This window comes from Pseudophryne corroboree, chromosome 4 (assembly GCF_028390025.1).
Source record: "Pseudophryne corroboree isolate aPseCor3 chromosome 4, aPseCor3.hap2, whole genome shotgun sequence".
Classification (NCBI taxonomy): Eukaryota; Metazoa; Chordata; class Amphibia; order Anura; family Myobatrachidae; genus Pseudophryne; species Pseudophryne corroboree.
The window spans coordinates 362,618,129-362,640,874 of NC_086447.1; the positions used below are offsets into that span (position 1 = coordinate 362,618,129).

Sequence of the window (22,746 nt, forward strand, 5' to 3'; positions counted from 1 at the left end):
TGCGAAGCCATGCCCCCTTTTCATAGGCCGGGCCCCTTTTTGGGAGCGCCGTGTGTCCCTATTTACTACAGAAGAAAGTTGGGTGGTATGGTGGTGTAATGGTTAGCATTACTGCCTCACAGCACTGAGGTCATGGGTTTGATTCCCACCATGGCCCTAACTGTGTGGAGTTTGTATATTCTCCCTGTACTTGTGTGGGTTTCCTCACGGTACTCCGGTTTCCTCCCACAATCCAAAAATATACTGGTAGGTCAATGGTTGGTTCTAAATTGGAGTGGGAGAAGGGACCTTCTGACATCACTAGGGGAGGAGACACGTCACCAGGAGGAGGTGCTACGGCCGAACAGGGTACCCGAAAAGTACCCTCGCGGGATCGGTGGATCGCTCCGCTTCGCTCGCCACCTGATTACTAAAGGTAATAGTTAGTGGCGTGGTTAGCAGAGGAACTATCCCGCTGGCCTAGCTTCTCCCCCTTGTGTCGTGGCTCCTCCCCACTTGAATCTAGCATCAACCATACCACCATTAGTAAAGGAACTTTAGACACGAGAACTACAAATCCCTTCATGCACTGCGGCACATTTCCTGTGTCGGTGACGTCAGTAACACGGTGAACGCCGGTCCATGCTGGCTTGTCTTAGCACGTGGTGGGGTTATCCCTCGTGTTACTTAGCACATGCAGCAGCAGCGCGGATGGGGAGCAGCAGGTAACATAGATCCGCCGCCTGTACATCTCTTGCAGCCAGACTCTGCCAGCAGCTGCCGCCGTTTATGCCTTAGCGTGTGATCTATCATCCGATATCTCCTGCGTTCCCTACGTTACAGGACAGGGTAGTAGTTGGTAATTGCCCTAGAGCCGCGTGGCAAAGTCCAGGATGAGCTCCATGTGAGTGCTGGGCTGTGGATACCTTTTAGCTTGGGCAGCTGCGTTCTAGGCTGTAATGCTGCCAGCATCCAGCCTGTTCGGTATGCTGGGTCACTGGGTGGTGGAATGGCGCCCTTCGGAGGGTACTGGTGGGTGACGTGGCGATTCTCTACGCTGCGATAACAGTAATTTAAACAGCAGAGTTTGAGCTGTGGAAGCCATGGATCCTGTAAAACACATGTCTTTGTTTTCTCTCCCATACGTATCACGCTATATTATGTACAGATATCTATGTCGTTACTACCGGTACTTCATGCACATTTTGGTATAAAGCTGCACCACTATCTAGTAGGTAGGTGTTTGTATTTTGTTGTGTTTTTTACTAGCACTTTTCTGCTAACTGAAGCCCCAGGTGCTCCTGCATGCGGGCATTTGTGCTGGGGTTTCCCTGGTTCTCATAGCTTTGCTGGAGATGAGGGGGGTTGGGGTGAGCAGGAGGAACAACCATAAGCTGCCATTGTAAAATGGCGGCATAAGATTGGTCCTCCTGTTCGCATTACCCCCTCTACTGCCAGGCTGTTGCAGAACCAGAGGAGCCCTTTCAAAGAACATCTGCATGATGTAGCACTCTAGGCTCCAGATGTAGGAATGTTAGTAAAATGTACTGAGTAGGTAGTGGTGTAGTGATAGCCCTCTTCTCCATATTGGGTATTCATTCCATGTGTGCCAGAGTGAATCTCCTCAGACAGCCTGAGCTGGTCTTGTTGTGGCAGTTTAGGTTCACAGAGAGAGAAACATTTCATGGGTGGTAATGTGTATATTGTGTTGTCTTATGTTTCCTTGTAACTACTTCTGTATGTTCTTTTCCCCCTAGATTGCTGCACCCCATAAAGAAATGCCACCAATGGTAAGCACTGCTGTTTACAGCACAGCTTTTCTTTCTGTATTTTTCTGGTTTACCGCACACTGCTCTTCTGGTAACTCACATTCTTTACAATAATGGGGGTTCTGCCATGTGTGCCAGAGGAAATCTCTCCAGACAGCTTGAGCTGACCTCTCCGTGGCTACTTGGGTTCGCAGTGAGAGAAACAGTTGCATAGTTTGTTTGCTGTAGTGAAGCTTTGTCTGGGCTTTGCCTCTCTTTGCTGATAAATATTTTTGTGTAAAGGACAAAATTAGTGTTTTTGCTCCTTGGAACAAACTGTATATTCCCCGCCCTCCCCATTTGTCTGGGAGACGCTTACCAATAGCAGCATACCACCCTGTAGCTCAATTATATCCCCATATCCTCTTAACGTAGGCTTGCCATAATAGCCCTTTAATCCTGGACACCTAAAGTTATTAATATAGCGATAACAGACTATGATAGTTGCAGCCTGGCACGCCGTGCAGCATGCTGTGATTATTAGTTCATTGTCTTTTACTTTATTTCCAATTTTAAAATGTATTTCAGCATCTGCTATGGCCTACTCCCCTTCTAGGCTACATGTAAAAATCTATGGTTATTGTTGCTTTTAAATGCATTAATCTCTTGAACAGTATAGGAAGCATATTCCTTCATAGTATAATACTGATCTAAACTTTGCAATAACAATCAGAAATAATTTACTGCGTTCCACTGTTTCATTGGAAATCGTAAATGATAGGAAGTGGATTTTAGTTCAGAGCACTGCAAATGCCAGCATTACAATGCAGCAGAGGGGGAAAAATTAGTACGGTATTTATATCCTGCAGAATTTTGGAGATCCTGTACTTACGGGTCTGTGTATATGATCCATTTATCCCCTACAGTGGCTTTTACAGGGATTCCTGCTCCCACCATTGATGTCTCGCAGAACAATCACAGTTTACAGGTAATCTCATGTTGTTACTAGATTATGCACATCTTGGCTCACTAAAGGCTCTCTACTCTTTGGACTGTCCCTTCCATATGTGCCAGAGTGAATCTTTCCAGACAGCCTGAGTTGGCCATACTATGGCTATTTAGGTTTGCAGAAGTGTGTGTTTGGGTTATGTTGTAGCTATTAACTCATGTACATGTATTATTTTTTACAGCAGTTTGAGCCACATCATGAGAGACCAACCATGGGTAAGAACTGCTAGAGAAGACATTAAACTTTTCCTGTAGAATCTCAATTCCTTCTGCATTTGTTTTCGGCACGTGGTTCTGACAGCTCCCCTTTTTTACCCATAGTGGAGGTGAAAGCATGTGTGCCAGAGAAAATCTTTCCAGACAGCTTGTGCAGAGCTTACGGTGTCTGCTCGAGTTCGCAGTGAGAGAGACAGCAGTGTAACTTGTCTCTGCCCTCTAATCAATATATGGCTGGGGGAAGGGATACCTTTCTGAAATGTAGACTGGAAACGTCAAAATTCTTCAACCTATGCATCTTTTAATGAGTGGACTTCTTAATGTTACTAATAGCCAAAATCTATTAAATAGAAAAGCCGACTGTATTTATACTAGCAGGACATATTCATTTTGTGAATCTTTTGCTGGCCACATATGCTCTGATTTTGGACAATTTATCGGTATCCAATTATCAGACTTGAAAATGATTGCTTAAAATTGTCCCATGTTTTAATATGCAAACCAGGTTGGACAGGGTCAACAGGCCCCTATGTCCTAATAATGCTGTAAGTGATATACAATTTAGTTAGGTACATAAGTGACTGCCTATTATCTTGGAGATCACACAGAGAGACAGGCCAGTGTGGCCAGATTTAACGCATCACTAAAGATGCATACATACCTGAGATATTGACTATCTCCGATTTTGACTTGGCTGTTTCCCCTGAACTCCCGGAGCCCTGAACCACTGATATTGACTATATTTACTTAAGATTTTGACTAAGTGCCAATTTTAACTATACTATGTACTAGATGTACACAATACAGTCAAGATTGCCTTGCCCGCACAGTCTCTTTTTGCGATACCGATCCCACGGGAGCGTGCATCAGCATAGCAAGCTGTGTACACACGGTGCGATTTGCACTGACTTTTCTTACGATTTTGACTATATAGTCAATCTTAAGGTTACATCGCACAATGTATGCACCTTTAGAACAACAATTGTTTTAGCTCCGTTTACTTTACTCTTTCCTATTGTTAGATTTAGATAAGTTCCTTTGTGAAGTATAGTCTGTGTGACCTTCAGAAACAAAAAAAATTCTCTTCTGCTCAGTCACTAATTCCGCCCATTTGTGACAACAAAGGGGCAAAAAATTTGTTTGAATGAGCAGACATTCAGTCTGTCCTTCTCCCAGATGGAACGGGGGAAGGGAAATCCTTTAAATAGCCTGCGCTTGACAAGAGGCTTCTGCACTATCCCTGAGGGCATGTTACCAGACTATCCTTATTTTATTTTTCTTTCATGTTTTAAGATTGACATGTGTATTGTATTGCTAAAGGTCCAGTTTTCCAGCAGTGGCTAGAAATAGTATGAAAAGATTTTATTGCTTTCCTAGTTGCTATCTTTCGGTATACCTGTGTTTTTGTAACTTACATGTACCTTCCCCCCCCCCCCCAACCTGTTATTTAGGGTGATATTCAATTAGCGTAGTCATTTTTTGGGTGCGTTTTATTTTTTGTGGAATTAAATTATTTCCTGTATATTGCATCTGGTAAATTACCCAGGTGAGATTGCAAAAACAGGTATCTTTTTCTGCATGCTCAGGCAGGTAAAAAAAAAAAAATCCAAATCAGTGCCTGCATTGGGGCTTATTGGATATCCCCGGGCTGGTCAACTAGTAGCAGTAAATATCCCCCTTTGTCTGATGCATACTCTTAGACAGCTTGACTGAAATTCCATTAATTCCCTCCCATATTTCTCTATTTTCTATGGTCTTTAAGACTTCTACAAACAATTTAAAGAGTTTAGCATGTGTTCTAAAAGCCTATTACATACTCTTAACACAATTTTTGACCAGTGCCTTTCTTGGAAGCAATGCCTGTAGCATTAATGGGCCCTACACACTTACATATCTCAGTGCACGAAATGAACGTTCTCGTTCATTAATGAACGAGAACTTGTTCATATCGTGCAGTGTGTAGGCACCCACGATTAACGGTGTGTGGCCCCACGCTCGTTAATCGTTGGTGCCGGGTCGCGCATGCATGCAGGCCAATATGGACGAGATTGTCCATATTAGCATGCACTGCTATGGAGCCGGGTGACAGAGGGAGTGAAGAAACTTCACTCCCGCCGCTGGGTCGGCCGTCGGGCAGCTCGGCGGCGGATTGCCGAGTGTGTAGGGCCCTTAAGTATTAACACTCGGTAAAAGCAGTGGAATAATAAGCAGATGCTACAATGTGGGGCATGCAAAATTTGAGATTCCATAGTGAATGCATTTCAAACACTGTTTGAAAGCAATGTACAAAGCTTGGCTCCATGCTGTGACTAGCATTGTTTCTCAGTGCTTTGGGTGCATGATCTCTAGAAGTGAAATAAAACCCCAAGTTGTGTCTTGTTCCCTGCAGAAGCACGTTAATACAGTGACACACCTAAAGGCATCTATTGTTTTGTATGACATTCGCTGATGTTTGCATTGCTAAGGCTGACCCTTTAGTGTGATGAAACATTCATTCGTTTCCGGCTCCATAACTTGCAGGAACTAGGATAAGGATAGATTGGTTTCTTTTTCTCCATGAATGCACTGCATTTATTATGTATTACCTTTATTTGTGAAGGACTCTGCTGTATGAAGATGCGGTCCTTGCCCTCTGTTTCTGAGAGCTTCGGTAAGCTCCAAGGATTCCAGATACTGCCACCAGATGGCTGACAAGCTTAGAGGAAACAGGCGGCTGTAGCAGTTTGGAATTATAGGAGGAGATTAAATATAACATGGAAAGAGAAGGTAAATGCAACAAACTACACTACAACGGTGATTGCATAACCTGTATTAAATGTTTATCGGTAATACAATGTGGTCCGCATGGTGGTATGGCACAGAATAGTGTAGTTGTTAGAAGGTTATATGTTGGCCTTTGAATTAGTAAATAGAAGTGTCATTTTCTGTGCCCTGTGTGTGGGAGATCAGGTAATACAGAACGCTCTGAAGAGGACTGCTCAATTTAACAGCCTGGCCATGTTGATAACCTACAGATGTATCCTCATTTACTATCACTGCAGTAGCGCCAAACATCCCCTCTGTGCACCAGGTCTTGTGTGACTAGGCTTGCACAGATGATCTCTTGCCCAGATGTGCGTTTCAATCCTTGTGACCAAATCCACTTCTGATTGATGTTGTATAGCTGTATATGAATCAGTCTGTACTTGTATACAGATTGCTACAGTGCAACTGCTTTTCTCTGACGTCCTAGTGGATGCTGGGAACTCCGTAAGGACCATGGGGAATAGACGGGCTCCGCAGGAGACTGGGCACTCTAAAAGAAAGATTAGGTACTATCTGGTGTGCACTGGCTCCTCCCTCTATGCCCCTCCTCCAGACCTCAGTTAGAATCTGTGCCCGGCCAGAGCTGGGTGCACCTAGTGGGCTCTCCTGAGCTTTACTAGTAAAGAAAGTATTTATTAGGTTATTTATTTTCAGTGAGATCTGCTGGCAACAGACTCACAGCTACGTGGGACTAAGGGGAGAGAAGCAAACCTACCTGCTTGCAGCTAGCTTGTGCTTCTTAGGCTACTGGACACCATTAGCTCCAGAGGGTTCGAACACAGGCACCTGTCCTCGATCGTCCGTTCCCGGAGCCGCGCCGCCGTCCCCCTTGCAGAGCCAGAAGAACAGAAGCTTGAAGACGACAAAATCGGCGGCTGAAGACTCCTGTCTTCATTAAGGTAGCGCACAGCACCGCAGCTGTGCGCCATTGCTCCCAGCACACTTACACACTCCGGTCACTGTAGGGTGCAGGGCGCCCTGGGCTGCAATTGAAGTACTTTTTGGCATAAAAATACATATATACAGTCTGGCACTGTATATATGTAAAAACCCCCCCATTTTTTCACACAAAGCGGGACAGAAGCCCGCCACTGAGGGGGCGGGGCCTTCTTCCTCAGCACACCAGCACCATTTTCTCTTCACAGCTCCGCTGGAAGCGGCTCCCCAGGCTCTCCCCTGCAGTATCCAGGTACAAGACGGGTTAAAAAGAGAGGGGGGGCACATAAATTTAGGCGCAAATAAGACATATAAAGCAGCTATTGGGTAAATCACTTATTAGCAGTGAGAATCCCTGTGTTATATAGTGCTGTGGTGTGTGCTGGCATACTCTCTCTCTGTCTCCCCAAAGGACTTTGTGGGGTCCTGTCCTCAGTCTGAGCATTCCCTGTGTGTGTGCGGTGTCGGTACAGCTGTGTCGACATGTTTGATGAGGAAGGTTACGTGGAGGCGGAGCAAGGGCAGATAAGTGTGGTGGGTTTATATGTTTGGGGAGAAAAAGCAGCCAGTGACTTTTCCCCCATCTGATGAATTAAATGAATTGTGTGAAGAAGCGTGGAGTTCCCCGGATAAGAAATTAGTGATTTCTAAGAGGTTACTGATGGCGTACCCTTTCCCGCCTACGGACAGGTTACGTTGGGAAACATCCCCTAGGGTGGACAAGGCACTGACACGCTGATCTAAAAAGGTGGCCCTGCCGTCTCAGGATACGGCCGCCCTAAAGGAGCCTGCGGATAGAAAGCAGGAAGCTATCCTGAAGTCTGTATACACACTCTGGTACTCTACTGAGACCTGCTATTGCTTCAGCCTGGCTGTGTAGTGCTGTAGCAGCGTGGACAGATACTCTGTTAGACGACATAGATTCCCTCTAAAGAGATACTGTTTTGCTAACCCTGGGCCATATCAAAGACGTCGTCTTATATATGCGGGATGCTCTGAGGGACATTTGTCTGCTGGGCTCTAGAATTAATGCTATGTCCATTTCTGCCAGGAGGGTCTTATGGACTCTGCAATGGACAGGAGATGCTGATTCTAAAAAACACGTGGAGGTTTTGCCTTATAAGGGTGAGGAATTGTTTGGGGACGGTCTGTCGGACCTCGTGTCTACAGCGACAGCTGGAAAGTCCACTTTCTTGCCTCAGGTTTCCTCACAGCCTAAGAAAGCACCGTATTATCAAATGCAGTCCTTTCGTTCCCAAAAAGGCAAGAGGGTCATGGGCGCATCCTTTCTTGCCAGAGGCAGGGGTAGAGGTAAGAAGCTGCACCATGCAGCCAGTTCCCAGGAACAAAAGTCCTCCCCTGCTTCCACTAAGTCCACCGCATGACGTTGGGGCTCCTCAGGCGGAGCCAGGTGCGGTGGGGGCGCGTCTCCGAAACTTCAGCAACCAGTGGGTTCGCTCACAGGTGGATCTCTGGGCTATACAAATTGTATCTCAGGGATACAAGCTGGAATTCGAAGCGACTCCCCCCCGCCGTTACCTCAAATCAGCCTTGCCAGCTTCCCCCATGGAAAGGGAGGTAGTACTGGCGGCAGTTCACAAGCTGTACCTCCAGCAAGTGATTGTCAGGGTCCCCCTCCTTCAACAGGGAAGGGGTTACTATTCCACAATGTTTGTGGTACCGAAACCGGACGGTTCGGTGAGACCCATTCTGAATTTAAAATCCTTGAACACTTATATAAAGAAATTCAAGTTCAAAATGGAATCGCTCAGAGCGGTTATTGCAAGCCTGGAAGAGGGGGATTTTATGGTGTTGCTGGACATCAAAGATGCTTACTTGCATGTCCCCATTTACCCACCTCACCAGGAGTACCTCAGGTTTGTGGTACAGGACTGTCATTACCAGTTCCAGACGTTGCCGTTTGGCCTGTTCACGGCACCGAGAATATTTACCAAGGTAATGGCCGAAATGATGATACTCCTTCGGCAGAAGGGAGTGATAATTATCCCGTACTTGGACGATCTCCTCATAAAGGCGAGGTCCAGGGAGCAGTTGTTGATCAGCGTAGCACTCTCTCAGGAAGTGTTGCAACAGCACGGCTGGATTCTGAATGTTCCAAAGTCGCAGCTGATTCCTACGACGCGTCTGCTTTTCCTGGGTATGATTCTGGACACAGAACAGAAGAAGGTGTTTCTCCCGGCAGAGAAGGCCCAGGAATTAGCATCTCTGGTCAGGGACCTCCTGAAACCAAAACAGGTATCGGTGCATCACTGCACGCGAGTCCTGTGAAAGATGGTGGCTTCATACGAAGCCATTCCCTTCGGCAGGTTCCATGCGAGGATCTTTCAGTGGGATCTGTTGGACAAGTGGTCCGGATCGCATCTTCAGATGCATCTGCTGATCACCCTGTCCCCAAGGGCCAGGGTGTCTCTTCTGTGGTGGCTGCAGAGTGCTCACCTTCTCGAGGGCCGCAGGTTTGGCATACAGGACTGGGTCCTGGTGACCACGGATGCAAGCCTCCGAGGATGGGGGGCAGTCACTCAGGGAAGAAACTTCCAAGGGCTGTGGTCAAGTCTGGAGACTTCTCTACACATAAATATACTGGAACTAAGGGCCATTTACAACGCCCTGAGTCAAGCAGAGCCCCTGCTTCGAAACCGGCCAGTACTGATTCAGTCAGACAACATCACGGCGGTCGCCCATGTAAACCGCCATGGCGGCACAAGAAGCAGGATGGCAATGGCGGAAGCCACAAAGATTCTTCGGTGGGCGGAGAATCACGTGCAAGCACTGTCAGCAGTGTTCATTCCGGGAGTGGACAACTGGGAAGCAAACTTCCTCAGCAGACACGACCTCCACCCGGGAGAGTGGGGACTTCATCAAGAAGTCTTCACACAGATCGCAAAGCGATGGGAACTGCCACAGGTGGACATGATGGCGTCCCGCCTCAACAAAAAGCTAAAAAGATATTGCGCCAGGTCAAGGGACCCTCAGGCGATAGCTGTGGACGCCCTAGTGAACACCGTGGGTGTGCCAGTCGGTATATGTGTTTCCTCCTCTTCCTCTCATACCCAAGGTACTGAGAATAGTAAGAAAGCGAGGAATAAGAACAATACTCATTGTTCCGGATTGGCCAAGAAGGACTTGGTACCCGGAACTGCAAGAAATGCGCACAGAGGACCCATGGCCTCTGCCTCTCAGGCAGGACCTGCTGCAACAAGGGCCCTGTCTGTTCCAAGACTTACCGCGGCTGCGTTTGACGGCATGGCGGTTGAACGCCGGATCCTAGCTGAAAAAGGCATTCCGGATGAAGTTATTCCTACGCTGATAAAGGCTAGGAAAGACGTGACAGCAAAGCATTATCACCGTATATGGCGAAAATATGTTGCTTGGTGTGAGGCCAGGAAGGCCCCTACAGAGGAATTCCAGTTGGGTCGTTTCCTGCACTTCCTACAGTCAGGGGTGACTATGGGCCTAAAATTGGGGTCCATAAAGGTCCAGATTTCGGCCCTATCCATTTTCTTTCAAAAAGAACTGGCTTCACTGCCTGAGGTTCAGACGTTTAAGGGAGTGCTGCATATTCAGCCCCCTTTTGGGTCACCAGTGGCACCCTGGGATCTTAACGTTGTGTTGGATTTTCTGAAATCCCACTGGTTTGAGCCACTTAGGACCGTGGAACTAAAGTATCTCACGTGGAAAGTGGTCATGCTGTTGGCCTTAGCATCGGCTAGGCGTGTCGGAATTGGCGGCTTTGTCGTGTAAAAGCCCATATCTGATCTTCCATATGGACAGGGCAGAATTGAGGACTCGTCCCCAATTTCTCCCAAAGGTGGTATCATCGTTTCATTTGAACCAACCTATTGTGGTGCCTGCGGCTACTCGGGACTTGGAGGACTCCAAGTTACTGGACGTAGTCAGGGCTTTGAAAATATGTTTCCAGAACGGCTGGAGTCAGGAAGACTGACTCGCTGTTTATCCTGCATGCACCCAACAAGCTGGGTGCTCCTGCTTCAAAGCAAACTATTGCGCGCTGGATCTGTAACACGATTCAGCAAGCTCATTCTGCGGCAGGGTTACCGCATCCTAAATCGGTAAAAGCCCATTCCACAAGGAAGGGGGGCTCTTCTTGGGCGGCTGCCCGAGGGGTCTTGGCTTTACAGCTTTGCCGAGCGGCTACTTGGTCGGGTTCAAACACATTTGCAAAGTTCTACAAGTTTTATACCCTGGCTTAGGAGGACATTGTGTTTGCTCATTCGGTGCTGCAGAGTCATCCGCACTCTCCCGCCCGTTTGGGAGCTTTGGTATAATCCCTATGGTCCTTACGGAGTTCCCAGCATCCACTAGGACGTCAGAGAAAATAAGAATTTACTCACCGGTAATTCTATTTCTCGTAGTCCGTAGTGGATGCTGGGCGCCCGTCTCAAGTGCGGACTTTCTGCAATACGTGTATATAGTTATTGCTTAAATAAGGGTTATTGTTATGAGCCATCCGTTGAGTGAGGCTCAGTTGTTGTTCATACTGTTAACTGGGTAAGGTTATCACAAGTTGTACGGTGTGATTGGTGTGGCTGGTATGAGTCTTACCCTGGATTCAAATTTTCTTTCCTTGTAATGTCAGCTCGTCCGGGCACAGTTTCCCTAACTGAGGTCTGGAGGAGGGGCATAGAGGGAGGAGCCAGTGCACACCAGATAGTACCTAATCTTTTCTTTAGAGTGCCCAGTCTCCTGCGGAGCCCGTCTATTCCCCATGGTCCTTACGGAGTCCCCAGCATCCACTACGGACTACGAGAAATATAATTACCGGTGAGTAAATTCTTATTTTTTTTTCTTGCTAAGTTCCATTGTGCTTCGTCTTCAGATTACATTGAGCCAAAATGGTTAAAGTCTGCCTTGGACTTGTTGCATATGAAAATCTGAGGGTACTCCCTCAATAGCTGTGCACATTTACATTGTACTTTCTACAAATCCCAGAGTGAGGAGAGAAACCCAGGGATATAGGGGAGCTATAGATATTCTACTGCAAGAAAGGTGTAGCAATTGGGCAGCTTCTAAAGCACAGTGGAGCTGATGGCAAATTGTATTAGCATAGAAGCATAGTGTTAGTTTTAACTCAAGTAAGATAGAAACTTGGACAGGTTGCAATTGTGAATGCAGGGTCTGCACTATATCTACTAATACCTGTTCTTTTTCAGGTTGACTGCTTGTACACTGCGTTCTGCTTATATGGCTGGTTGTGTTGTTTCTTACTTGGGGAGATAAGATTCACATGGGACATTGCCATTATATAAAACTGTGCCCACTGAAATTGGAAACCGTGCTTTTGTCAGAGATCATGGCCCAAATGTGAAATGTGAGAGGGGCATGGAGTCCCATAAAGAATGCATGTGATTGTGCCGCAATCTACACTTACAAAAGGAAACATATACACTGACCAATTTTTTTTATTTTATTTTTTTCCTTCAGTTTTTTTACCAGTTACTAAATTTAAAGGTGAGATTTCTTTAAGTACTTTTTGTAATGCTTACAAAGGTATGCTTGCATAACCTTACATGATGTCTACGCAAGAGTCTTTGTTGCAGTGTTTTGTTTATTTGCTTGGTGTATTTGCTACCAGTTTACTTAATTCCCCTTATCTCTGGTAATGCCTTGTTTAGTAAATAAAATTTAATAAAGCAGAATTTATTAATGTCTTTGTTTTTCTTGGCTGCATTTACTGGACAAATAGAGGCAAAATAGAAGTTGGTTCTTGCTCAGTGGTTCCCAAACTGTGTGCATAGGCACCCTGGGGTGCCACAGGGTACTTGCAGGGGTACCCTGGGTTGGTGGTTCAGGCCCAATTCAAATTATTTCCGGTCAATATAACAGACAAAACCAGTGCTTGCGGCTTCCAGTCATAAAATATGTGGACAAACAGAAGTGAATCTTGCCCCTCACCACATAATTGATCTAAGGATGCCACATAAACACAATTTACTTAGTTTAATTTTTTCTCTGACGTCCTAGTGGATGCTGGGACTCCGTAAGGACCATGGGGAATAGCGGCTCCGCAGGAGACAGGGCACAAGAATAAAAGCTTTAGGATCAGGTGGTGTGCACTGGCTCCTCCCCCTATGACCCTCCTCCAAGCCTCAGTTAGATTTTTGTGCCCGAACGAGAAGGGTGCAGGCTAGGTGGCTCTCCTGAGCTGCTTAGAATAAAAGTATATTTTAGGTTTTTTTATTCAGTGAGTCCTGCTGGCAACAGGCTCACTGCATCGTGGGACTAAGGGGAGAAGAAACGGACTCACCTGCGTGCAGAGTGGATCGGGTTTCTTAGGCTACTGGACATTGGCTCCAGAGGGACGATCACAGGTTCAGCCTGGATGGGTCCTGGAGCCGCGCCGCCGGCCCCCTTACAGAGCCAGAAGAGCGAAGAGGTCCGGTGAAATCGGCGGCAGAAGACGATCCTGTCTTCAGACTAAGGTAGCGCACAGCACCGCAGCTGTGCGCCATTGCTCTCAGCACACTTCACACTCCGGTCACTGAGGGTGCAGGGCGCTGGGGGGGAGCGCCCTGAGACGCAATATAACAGATAATACCTTAGGTTGGCTAAAGAATACATCACATATAGCTCTTGGGCTATATGGATGTATTTTAACCCCTGCCATTTTTTACAGAAAAAGCGGGAGATAAGGACGTCGTGAAGGGGCGGAGCCTATCTCCTCAGCACACAAGCGCCATTTTCCCTCACAGCTCCGCTGGAAGGACGGCTCCCTGACTCTCCCCTGCAGACTTGCTACTGAATCAGGGTAAAAAAGAGAAGGGGGGGCACTATTGGCAGCTAAAAACTATACAGCAGCTATAAGGGAATAACACTTATATAAGGTTATCCCTGTGTGTGTGTGTGTATATATGTATATGTATGTATATATATATATATATATATATATATATATATATATCTATATATATATATATCTATAGCGCTTGGTGTGTGCTGGCAGACTCTCCCTCTGTCTCTCCAAAGGGCTTGTGGGGTCCTGTCCTCTATCAGAGCATTCCCGGTGTGTGTGCTGTGTGTCGGTACGTGTGTGTCGACATGTATGAGGAGGAAAATGATGTGGAGGCGGAGCAATTGCCTGGGTTAGTGATGTCACCTCCTAGGGAGTCGACACCTGACTGGATGATCGTATTTAAAGAATTAAGTGATAATGTCAGCACTTTGCAAAGAACGGTTGATGACATGAGACAGCCGGCAAATCAATTAGTGCCTGTCCAGGCGTCTCAGACACCGTCAGGGGCCCTAAAACGCCCGTTACCTCAGTGGGTCGACACAGACCCAGACACAGATACTGAGTCTAGTGTCAACGGTGAGGAGACAAACGTAATGTCCAGTAGGGCCACACGTTACATGATCACGGCAATGAAGGAAGCATTGAACATTTCTGACACTACAAGTACCACAAAGAAGGGTATTATGTGGGGTGTGAAAAAACTACCAATAGTTTTCCCTGAGTCAGATGAGTTAAATGAGGTGTGTGATAAAGCGTGGGTTTCCCCCGACAAAAAACTGCTAATTTCTAAAAAAATTATTGGCACTATATCCTTTCCCGTTAGAGGTTAGGACACGTTGGGAAACACCCCCTAGGGTAGATAAGGCGCTCACACGTTTATCAAAACAAGTAGCGTTACCGTCTCCTGATACGGCCACCCTCAAAGAACCAGCAGATAGAAGGCTGGAAAATATTCTTAAAAGTATATACACACATACTGGTGTTGTACTGCGACCAGCAATCGCTTCAGCCTGGATGTGCAGTGCTGGCGTCGCGTGGTCGGATTCCCTGACTGAAAGTATTGATACCCTGGATAGGGACAATATACTGTTAACTATAGAGCATTTGAAGGATGCATTACTATATATGCGTGATGCACAGAGGGATATTTGCACCCTGGCATCAAGAGTAAGTGCTATGTCCATTTCTGCCAGAAGAGCGTTATGGACGCGACAGTGGTCAGGAGATGCGGATTCCAAACGACATATGGAAGTATTGCCGTATAAAGGGGAGGAGTTATTTGGGGCTGGTGGCCACGGCAACGGCTGGAAAATCCACCTTTTTACCCCAGGTCACTTCACATCAGCAGAAAAAGACACCGTCTTTTCAAACTCAGTCCTTTCGTTCCCATAAGTACAAGCGAGCTAAAGGCCATTCCTTCCTGCCCCGGGGCAGAGGAAGGGGAAAAAGACTGCACCATGCAGCCGCTTCCCAGGAGCAGAAGCCCTCCCCTGCTTCTGCCAAGTCTTCAGCATGACGCTGGGGCTTTACAAGCAGACTCAGACATGGTGGGGGCCCGTCTCAAGAATTTCAACGCGCAGTGGGCTCACTCGCAAGTGGACCCCTGGATTCTACAGGTGGTATCGCAGGGGTACAAACTGGAATTCGAGGCGTTTCCCCCTCGCCGGTTCCTGAAGTCTGCTCTACCAAAGTCTCCCTCCGACAGGGAGGCAGTTTTGGAAGCCATTCACAAGCTGTATTCCCAGCAGGTGATAATCAAGGTACCCCTCCTACAACAGGGAAAGGGGTATTATTCCACGCTGTTTGTGGTACCGAAGCCGGACGGCTCGGTGAGACCAATTTTAAATCTGAAATCCCTGAACACTTACATAAAGAGGTTCAAATTCAAGATGGAATCACTCAGAGCGGTAATAGCAAACCTGGAAGAAGGGGACTATATGGTGTCTCTGGACATCAAGGATGCTTATCTCCACGTCCCAATCTACCCGTCTCACCAAGGGTACCTCAGGTTTGTAGTACAAAACTGTCATTATCAGTTTCAGACGCTGCCGTTTGGGTTGTCCACGGCACCTCGGGTCTTTACCAAGGTAATGGCCGAAATGATGATTCTTCTTCGAAGAAAAGGCATCTTAATTATCCCTTACTTGGACGATCTCCTGATAAGGGCAAGGTCCAGGGAACAGTTAGAAGTCGGAGTAGCACTATCTCGGGTAGTGTTACGTCAGCACGGGTGGATCCTAAATATTCCAAAATCGCAGCTGATTCCAACGACACGTCTACTGTTCCTAGGAATGATTCTGGACACAGTCCAGAAAAAGGTGTTTCTCCCGGAGGAGAAGGCCAGGGAGTTATCCGAGCTAGTCAGGAACCTCCTAAAACCAGGCCAGGTGTCAGTGCATCAGTGCACGAGGGTCCTGGGGAAAAATGGTGGCTTCTTACGAAGCAATTCCGTTCGGAAGATTCCATGCAAGAACGTTTCAGTGGGATCTACTGGACAAATGGTCCGGATCGCATCTTCAGATGCATCAGCGGGTAACCCTGTCGACAAGGACAAGGGTGTCTCTTCTGTGGTGGCTGCAGAGTGCTCATCTACTAGAGGGCCGCAGATTTGGCATTCAGGATTGGGTCCTGGTGACCACGGACGCCAGCCTGAGAGGCTGGGGGGCAGTCACACAGGGAAAAAATTTCCAGGGCTTGTGGTCAAGCATGGAAACATCTCTTCATATAAACATTCTGGAACTAAGGGCCATTTACAATGCCCTAAGTCAAGCGAAACCCCTGCTTCAGGGTCAGGCGGTATTGATCCAATCGGACAACATCACGTCAGTCGCCCACGTAAACAGACAGGGCGGCACGAGAAGCAGGAGGGCAATGGCAGAAGCTGCAAGGATTCTTCGCTGGGCGGAAAATCATGTGATAGCTCTGTCAGCAGTGTTCATTCCGGGAGTGGACAACTGGGAAGCAGACTTCCTCAGCAGACACGACATTCACCCGGGAGAGTGGGGACTTCACCCAGAAGTCTTCCACCTGATTGTAAACCGTTGGGAAAAACCAAAGGTGGACATGATGGCGTCACGTCTAAACAAAAAACTAGACAGATATTGCGCCGGGTCAAGGGACCCTCAGGCAATAGCGGTGGACGCTCTGGTGACACCGTGGGTGTACCAGTCAGTGTATGTGTTCCCTCCTCTGCCTCTCATACCAAAAGTACTGAGAATCATAAGAAGGAGAGGAGTAAGAACGATACTCGTGGTTCCGGATTGGCCAAGAAGGACTTGGTACCCGGAACTTCAAGAGATGCTCACGGAAGACCCGTGGCCTCTACCTCTAAGAAAGGACCTGCTCCAGCAGGGGCCTTGTCTGTTCCAAGACTTACCGCGGCTGCGTTTGACGGCATGGCGGTTGAACGCCGGATCCTGAAGGAAAAAGGCATTCCAGATGAAGTCATCCCTACCCTGGTCAAAGCCAGGAAGGATGTAACCGCAAAACATTATCACCGCATTTGGCGAAAATATGTTGCGTGGTGTGAGGCCAAAAAGGCCCCTACAGAGGAATTTCAACTGGGTCGTTTCCTCCATTTCCTGCAAACAGGACTGTCTATGGGCCTAAAATTAGGGTCCATTAAGGTTCAAATTTCGGCCCTGTCGATTTTCTTCCAGAAAGAACTGGCTTCAGTACCTGAAGTTCAGACATTTGTAAAAGGGGTACTGCATATACAACCTCCTTTTGTGCCTCCAGTGGCACCTTGGGATCTCAATGTTGTTTTGAGGTTCCTTAAGTCACATTGGTTTGAACCACTCACCACTGTGGACTTAAAATATCTCACATGGAAGGTGACGATGCTGTTAGCCCTGGCTTCAGCCAGGCGTGTGTCAGAATTGGCGGCTTTATCATATAAAAGCCCTTACTTAATTTTTCATTCTGACAGGGCAGAATTGAGGACTCGTCCTCAATTTCTCCCTAAGGTGGTTTCTGCTTTTCACATGAACCAACCTATTGTGGTGCCTGCGGCTACTAGGGACTTGGAGGACTCCAAGTTACTTGATGTTGTCAGGGCCCTGAAAATATGTTTCCAGGACGGCTGGAGTCAGAAAGTCTGACTCGCTGTTTATCCTGTATGCACCCAACAAGCTGGGTGCTCCTGCTTCTAAGCAGACTATTGCTCGTTGGATTTGTAGTACAATTCAGCTTGCACATTCTGTGGCAGGCCTGCCACAGCCAAAATCTGTAAAAGCCCATTCCACAAGGAAAGTGGGCTCATCTTGGGCGGCTGCCCGAGGGGTCTCGGCTTTACAACTTTGCCGAGCAGCTACTTGGTCAGGGGCAAACACGTTTGCTAAATTCTACAAATTTGATACCCTGGCTGAGGAGGACCTGGAGTTCTCTCATTCGGTGCTGCAGAGTCATCTGCACTCTCCCGCCCGTTTGGGAGCTTTGGTATAATCCCCATGGTCCTTACGGAGTCCCAGCATCCACTAGGACGTCTGAGAAAATAAGATTTTACTTACCGATAAATCTATTTCTCGTAGTCCGTAGTGGATGCTGGGCGCCCATCCCAAGTGCGGATTGTCTGCAATACTTGTACATAGTTATTGTTAACTAAATCGGGTCATTGTTGTTGTGAGCCATCTTTTCAGAGGCTCCTTCGTTGTTATACTGTTAACTGGGTTCAGATCACAAGTTGTACGGTGTGATTGGTGTGGCTGGTATGAGTCTTACCCGGGATTCAATATCCTTCCTGATTATGTACGCTCGTCCGGGCACAGTATCCTAACTGAGGCTTGGAGGAGGGTCATAGGGGGAGGAGCCAGTGCACACCACCTGATCCTAAAGCTTTTATTGTTGTGCCCTGTCTCCTGCGGAGCCGCTATTCCCCATGGTCCTTACGGAGTCCCAGCATCCACTACGGACTACGAGAAATAGATTTATCGGTAAGTAAAATCTTATTTTTTCTGAATTTCTCAATGGCCTAGGGGTGCCGTGAAAAAAAATCCTGATACTATAGGGTGCCGTGACCCATAAAGGTTTGGGAACCACTGTTCTAGCTTACAAGGTATAGCATGGAAAATATAAAATCTGAGGCCTTTTTCTGCTGGTACTTATAGGAGCACTATTCTCAAATGCGGTCCTCAAGGCAGTCCAACGGTCCAGGTTTTAGGGTGAATCCATATCAAATGGTCCAGAATTAAATTGGTTGCTTGACCATTTAAAAAAATAAAAATTAAAATAAAAAAAATAAATAAATATATATAAATATATATATTATTTTTTTTTTTTTTGTATTTATTTTGTGGGCTGACCCCTGTAAGTTAGTAGTCAGAAATCACCATTACTTTTGTTTTTATTTACAGTCATATGAAGATGGTGGCCATTTTTGTATATGACTTTTTTCACTGTTGCGGACGTTTGGTGTAAATGCAATATATCAACTCAGAAAAGTCCTAGAAAGCTGCGATAAACATGGGGGCATATGTATTAAGCCTGGAGAAGTGATAATTGGAAGGTGATAATGGACCAGCCAATCATTACGGTTTGAAAAACGACAAGAGCTGATTGGCTGGTGTGTTATCACCTTCCATTTATCACTACTTTCACTTTTTCCAGGCTTAATACATCTGCCCAATTATTTTCAACACATTTCAAGCTACGTTTTTGTCGTATAACTTTCCCTACCTCACTTCCGTGGGATCAATTCAATTTGCCGACGGATGAATAGCGCCGGGAATTTGCTCCCAGCACTATTCAATTCTGCTCCACGTTAAGTCGGCGAATGGCCATTATCCAGGACTGGAAACAAGCATTCTCCGACTTAACTGGCCGGTGCGATGCTGATTCCCGACAGAATCAGCATCGCGCCTGCCGTGCGCTAGCACCTTTGACAGATTTCTGCTTGTATCCCCTGGGGTTGTGTGAAGAAATCCCGACAATTAAGTGTCACATGGCGCTGTATTGAATAGCATCGGGAGCTAATTCCCGGCACTATTCAACTGTTGGCAAATTTAATTGACCCCCTTATGACTGAGAGCCCAAAGTTAATTGTCAGATTTTAAAAAAGTCTATTGATTGGATTTCATTGTGAATGAATAACATTTCATGGCTGTATTAGTCTTCTAATAAACCATCTTATACCATTCCCTGGCTGCCAGTAAAAATAAGCATTTCTAAAGGGATTGGCTTCATAACTACGACTGTTCTGACAGACTAGAGTTTGTTGTTGCTTAGACCATACGCCAGGATGGGGAAGAAATGTCATCTAAGTGACTTTGATTGTGGAATAATTGCTGATGCCAGCTAGCTTCTGTATCTAAGACACTGCTGATCTCCTTGGATTTCCATTCATAAGTCACAAGTATAAAGATAATGCAGCTCAGAAAACAAAAACATCCACTGAAGTGGAAATTGGCTGGGTAAAATGCCTGGCTAATGAGGGAGGGCTGATGAATATGGCCAGGCTGGTTCAAGCGGGAGGCAGTCAGTTGACCGCCGGACGGGATCCTGACACTATCTGCAATACTGGCGGTCTGAGTCCTGACCGCCGGCTGGTTTCCCCACTTGGGTGGTGGTTCACGCCACCACCCAAGGGGGAATAGATCCTCTTGTTTCGACCGGGCCTGGAGCGTGGCGAGCCCACGTGGTGATACGCTGCGCTCGCTGCCGGTATCCTGGCATCTGTCTCCTTCCCGCCGGGATCTCATACTGAATACCGTTCAAGCTTATAGTCTGAATACTAACTGAAAGCTATGCATTACAACTGGGTGATAGTGGATGTCAATATCCAAGATCAAGTTGGCCATCTAAGAACAGGGAACAACCTACTGTATAGTGGGCACACGTTCACCAAAATTGTTTGATTTTAAGATTGGAAAGATGTTTCAAATCTCCATTTCTTTTTCATCCACTAGGGGTCACTGGAGTACTCTTGGGATATGGACGGTTCCGCAGGAACAAGGCACTGAATAAATTAAAATTTGGAACTACTCCTCACCTCCATATCCCAGAGTACCTCAGTGTTTTTTCGGTGCTCACAGTAGCAAGGCTTGTGTGGAGCTGATCCACACTTATTGGATTTTTATTTTTATTTTCTCTTACGTCCTAGAGGATGCTGGGGACTCCAAAAGGACCATAGGGGGTAAAGATGGGATCCGCAGGAGCTTGGGCACACTAAAAAGACTTAATCTGGGTGTGAACTGGCTCCTCCCTCTATGCCCCTCCTCCAGACCCCAGTTAGACTTTGTTCCCAAGAGTGACTGGATGCACACTAGGGGAGCTCTAGTGAGTTTCTCTAGAAAAAGACTTTTGTTAGGTTTTTTATTTTCAGGGAGACCTGCTGGCTACAGGCTCCCTGCAGTGTGGGAGTGAGGGGAGAGAAGCAGACCTACTTCTTAGTTTAAGGGCTCTGCTTCTCGGCTACTGGACACCATTTGCTCCAGAGGGTTCGATCACTTGGTGCGCCTAGCTGCTTGTTCCCGGAGCCACGCCGTCGCCCCCTCACAGAAGCCAGAAGTCGGGTGAGTATGAGAAGAACAGAAGACTTCAGGACGGCAGAAAACTTCAGTAAAGGTACAGCACAGCTGCAATGCTGTGCTCCATGCTCCCACGCACATCACCAACGGTATTTCACTGGGTGCAGGGTGAGGGATAGACGCTGCCGGGACCTCCACGCTTCTCTACAAAGTAACGGGGGGCATTTCCAAAGGGGGGCCGCAGTGTGGTGCTTGAATTTAACAAAGGCAGCGCTGGGTACATATATCGTTTGTGTCGATATATGGGCGCTGGGGTGTGAGCTGGCATACTACCTCTGTGTCCTCTCTCTGGGCTTCATTGTGGGCCTGTCACCTAGCTGGGACGTTCTGTGTGTTGGGGTGTGTCGGTACTACGTGTCGGCATGTCTGAGGCTGAATGTTATTCACCAGAGGAGGTTATTGGGGGTGTGGATTCGGGGCTAGGATTGGGACTGTCGACGCAGCCGACACCTGATTTGCTAGCACTGCTCAATACGATAAATTCCAATGTAGCTTCCTTATCAAAGAGGTTAGATAAGTCTGAGTCACAGACGCAGGTGTGGAAAAAGTCCATGGAAGAGGCTTTGTCTCGGGTACAGACCCCATCCGGGTCCCATAAGAGGCCATTTACTCAAGTGGTAGATACTGATACCGACACGGACTCTGATTCCGAGGTCTATTTCACTGAGGCAGTTTTACATCCACGGTTAGTTAAGAGTATTCAGTACATGATTGTGGCTATAAAAGATGTTTTACACATTTCTGATGAACCTGCGGTACAGGAAACAAGGATTTGCTTGTTCAAGGAGAAAAAACCTGAGGTGAAGTTTCCCCCCTCTCATGATATGAATACTCTTTGTGAAAAGGCTTGGGAGTCGCCGGATAAGAAATGGCAGATTCCCAAGAGGATTTACATGGCGTATCCTTTCCCCTCTGATGACAGGGAAAAATGGGAGACATCTCCAAATGTTGATAAAGCTCTATCCCGTTTGTCTAAGAAGGTGGCACTTCCGTCTCCTGACATGGCAGCTCTCAAAGATCCGGCGCATCGTAAGTTGGAGACGTGTCTGAAGTCCATTTACGCTAATTCGGGGGCTTTGGGTGAGTAGTGCTATTGCTAAATGGGCTGAAAATTTAGCTAGTGATATGGATACCCTTGACAAAGATAATGTCCTTTTAACTCTCGGTTATATTTCTCTAACGTCCTAGTGGATGCTGGGAACTCCGTAAGGACCATGGGGGAATAGACAGGCTCCGCAGGAGACAGGGCACTCTAAGAAAGAATTAGGAATACTGGTGTGCACTGGCTCCTCCCTCTATGTCCCTCCTCCAGACCTCAGTTTGAATCTGTGCCCGGACGAGCTTGGTGTACCTTAGTGAGCTCTCCTGAGCTTGCTAAATAGAAAGTATTTTGTTAGGATTTTTTTTATTTTCAGAGAGATCTGCTGGCAACAGACTCTCTGCGACGTGGGACTGAGGGGAGAGAAGCAGCCCTACTAACTGCGGATAGGTCATGCTTCTTAGGCTACTGGACACCATTAGCTCCAGAGGGATCGAACACAGGAACGCACCCTTGGTCGTCCGATCCCAGAGCCGCGCCGCTGTCCCCCTCGCAGAGCCAGAAGCCGTCAAAAGCGGCGGCAGAAGACTCCAGTCTTCATATGAGGTAGCGCACAGCACTGCAGCTGTGCGCCATTGCTCCCACATTAAACCCACACACTCCGGTCACTGTAGGGTGCAGGGCGCAGGGGGGGGCGCCCTGGGCAGCAATTAGGTACCT

General features: G+C 47.2%; 1 long non-coding RNA gene across 5 annotated transcripts; it reads left to right on the top strand.

Moving 5' to 3' along the window:
- The first annotated feature begins 562 nt into the window (after positions 1-562).
- LOC134909554 (uncharacterized) lies at positions 563-12,378 on the top strand. 5 transcript variants are annotated; one of them, XR_010175962.1, is made up of 6 exons: positions 563-704; positions 1,737-1,769; positions 2,654-2,715; positions 2,918-2,951; positions 5,551-5,717; positions 11,885-12,378. It is a non-coding gene; the product is annotated as an uncharacterized LOC134909554 (long non-coding RNA). The 5 variants fall into 5 exon arrangements; XR_010175963.1 differs by lacking the exon at positions 563-704 and adding an exon at positions 823-883; XR_010175964.1 differs by lacking the exon at positions 563-704 and adding an exon at positions 991-1,011.
- Positions 12,379-22,746: the final 10,368 nt, after the last annotated feature.